Source organism: Plectropomus leopardus, chromosome 14, assembly GCF_008729295.1.
Source record: "Plectropomus leopardus isolate mb chromosome 14, YSFRI_Pleo_2.0, whole genome shotgun sequence".
NCBI lineage: Eukaryota > Metazoa > Chordata > Actinopteri > Perciformes > Serranidae > Plectropomus > Plectropomus leopardus.
The window spans coordinates 7670075-7673999 of record NC_056476.1 but is presented as its reverse complement, the minus strand read 5'-3'; positions in this window follow the sequence as shown (position 1 = coordinate 7673999).

The following is a 3925-nucleotide window of genomic DNA, read 5'->3' as shown; positions in this document are numbered from 1 at the left end:
GTTTTGGGCGTAACATGTATTCAACCAATCACTGTCATCTCCCATTCCTTTTAAAAGCCGTCTGTATCTGCACCTGCTGCGTTGCTATTTACTCAGCAAACTGGACGAGCGAGCAGTTTTCTGCTGCAGTGAGAGCAGTGATGTCACTACAGCAAATACCGTGGGACATTTAAGCAGCAAAACTAAAAACTCTGGTTAGAAACTTGACAAAGGAAACAGAGTTTAACGTTTAGCTTCTGAAATAATCAGTGAAGTTACACTGCTCTTGAGCCTAAAGGAAGCTCTGCTCTGTAATGTTCACATTTTTGAGAATGTTAATATTTTCCTTGTTAATGATGCTTTATTTTACCCTCTCGCAACCCGTCAGCACGCCTGTGTGTGTAACAAGAGGAGTGTAAGCTCATCGTGAACCTGCCATTGTAGGAGCGACTTACTATCTTAACAATGTGCCCTTTAAATAACAGACAAATACTGTGCTTGACGGCGTGATACTGTGTTAGAAATATGCCAAGAGTACGCCTGAACTCATTTCGCAACCTTCACACCACTGGGTGCGCAGCTGGGCGCAAGTACATTAGCCACTTACACAACACGGGAGCTGGCCGTAAAAGTGACAACAGAGATGGTCTGAAACAGGCAATCACAGTTGCACTGCGCTGAGCGTTGCTTTGCACCAAGTGTTCTACAGGGACCCGTCTTTAGCCCCAAAAGACGCTGAAGTGCCAAAGTGACATCACTTAAAGCAATTTATCTTTACCTTATTACCTCCCTAAAACCCTGAAACTCACTTTGACGCATTAATCAGTAGTGTTCCCCATTAAAATCAGCCCTGTTACAATTTTACTCCTCTTTGTGTGTTTGTTTTCCTCCTAAGCAATCATTTCTAGCTCCTAAAATCATCCAGGTTCCACTGGCGACTGCACAAGTAACACTCAGGGCACAAGAACTCCTAATTGGAAATTACTGCTTAAAAGGATCACGTTATTACGGATCATTGTGGAGAGCCGCGTGTTTCTGCAGCACCAGCAGACGTTTGGTCACTTCAGCACCGCGGACAGCTCCACAAGATCCAAGTTAAAAGTTGACCCGAATAAAACCACTCTAATCACAACATCTGGAGTGATCACTTTCACAGACAACACATGGACAAAAGCACCTCAATCAAAGGCTGTGCTTTCAGAGCAGGATGTCACTTTTTTATGTCTTTAGCACACACACACTCGACTCCACTGACAGAAGCACACAGGATGATCCAAAGTCCAATCCTTCGACTATTAAATGCACAACAGCAGTCACTGGTTTATGCAAACCGGTTCAAACGATCAGCCCTCTCACTAATGCTGCAGAAAGGTGCAAATGTTTAGCTTATCAGGCGGCGTGCTTTCAACATTAACTCAGAGAGAAACAAAAAGAGGAAGCACACAAAGGAACTTTAGTCGAATTTCCAGGGAACCAACGAACAAAAATGTATCAAAGACAAAAGGACGTCAAATCAAAACTGGCCTCCCTCCCTTCCTCGTCTCCTCCTCATAGTGGCACACTGAACAAGTCGTTCATCAAAGGGGGGGAAACCTAGTTTTAAAAATCTGCCCCCGAGAGACGCTGCTACTAAACCAACCCTTTCCTGTGATACTCTGTTATTTTCCCTACAAAGAGAAGTGAGCTGGGTCCCACAGAGGCAGCGTGTGGAGTACGGTATTTTCTTTGGAACAAACAGAGCTGCAGCACATCAGCTAATAGAGCCTGGCTCCCAGAGGGGAGCTCGATATAGGACACTTTTCCTCTTCCTCCACTTGAGCTATTAATATACCCAAACAAAAGAAAAGAGGCTTAATGAGGCAGCAACGGGGAACTCATGCGAACTAAGTTAGATGAGAGCTTTGTAGTGTTCAGCTCCAAGGATTCCAGCTTTTCATATGAGCGACGGATTCTACTTCACCATTCCTACTGAGCCTAATGCTGAGAGCAAAAGTACAGTATGTGTACATCATATTACGCCCTTTTAAGCATAATGTCTGGACCCATTTGGCAAGGTCTTTATGAAATGGCAAAAGCGAAAAGAGATGCATAGTTTTAAGCATGATAATGGGCTGGATACGGATATCATAGATCCCATAAAGGATCTGAAGAAGTTACAAAATGATCTGAGCTAAAAACATCGAACACATTTCACCAGCTGGACAAATAAAACAAAAAAAGTGATATATATGAAGCATTTCTTTGCATATTTGCATGAAAGGAAAGATCTCATGCAGCTTAGAGCAGCTACCTTGAAGTTAATGCTTTGGTTCAGATTCAGAGTGCATTAAAATGGAAGAAGATGAGGGAGTGTGTTTAAATGCACACAGTCGTCCAACTAAGAATTTGTCTCCTGACTGAGCAGGAAGAAACTGCTTCGAGGCAGCTTCAACACACCAAACACAAATACCCCTGTACATATCAACAGAATACAGTATTACAACTACAGACTAACACATACTTGCAAAAAAACAATTAACAGAGCACTTACTCGCCTAACTATCCTGGCTAACACCAGCATTGTAACATCGGGACAAAGTACAATATTCAGGCTATTGTTAAAAGGGTTTTCTTTTTTGGTGTTTACGTCCAAACACCACAAACAGTAAAACTTCAAAGTCTCAAAATGTATCGAGGATATTCAAATGTGCAAGTAAACAAACTCACGTTAAATCAAGTGCCATAAAAACAAAGAAAACAAGAGGTTGATGTTTCAGTTTAAATCATGCACTGGGGACCTAATACTAGCCAGATATCTGCGTCAAAGTGAGAGCTGTCACACAGTGCAAAGATCACCATTTCAGTCATGCAGTACAACATGGGAAATAGAGCAAGGGACAGCGTCAAAAATAAAGTGTTTGAGGTTTGTCCTCAGAGACGTCTCGTAAAGGGAACATGTTTCGCAGTAATCTTTGGGTGGTGACACAAGGGGCAACTTTTTTGTTGCAGTATATTCAGGGTTCCCACTCAGGCTGAGAAATACGTCAGTCACATTGGATTTGACTGTTCAATACGAATATCTTACATTTAGTTTTGTTTCCCATACAAAGTTTTACAGTCTCACAGTAAACGGGCTCTGTGGGACATTCAGTGTCACTGCAGCATTAACTTAATATAGTAGACAAACTAACGGCGCTAACAACAGGTTATAAATGTGCAACAACATGTTTTGCCGACACTTTATCAAACAAAAGCCAGAGACTGTATGTTTTAACTTGTTGATAGCTGTAAATTCACCACTTTTTCACCTCATGCTGCAGTCTCTCTCTTCCTCTGTGCCGCTGCCTACGTATCTGCAGCTGCACAGAGTAGCATGAAAGTCAAGAGCACTCACTCTGCAGCAAAATCTGGGGACCAAAACACTGAACAGAAAGAAAACGATTACTCGACTTGAAGTCATCCCAATTGACTGAAGGTCTCTAACTTTCAAGGTCTTAGGTCCCACACATTTTCATGGAGAAGATTTCAAAAGGTTTTCCATGAATTTTCAAGGACCCATGATAGTTTTTCTTTCTTGCCGAACTTGCGTGGCGTTTTTTTCAAACATATTTCACACTATACACGTTGCTTTTCTTGTACTGCATTCAGACGCCTCTCACAGGTATTTTGAGCTCTGAGCAAATTGGTTTGATTTCTTTTGAAAACAGAGAAAAAAGTCAATGAGAAACTTAACAAGAAATGTCCTGCAAATTGCAAGGATTCTGTAGTTTTAGTAAATTATGTTGAAAAAGTTATCACCATTATTACCATTTAGAAAATTTTCATGATTATATCTTTAAAATTATGTTACAGAATTATTACTTTTTAAGCACTTTTTACAGGTAATTTTCCATCATTTTTGCTAATGTTTTTGCACTTTTTACTTATCTGTTGCAAATTTTGGGGCATTTTTTTTTCTAATGATTTG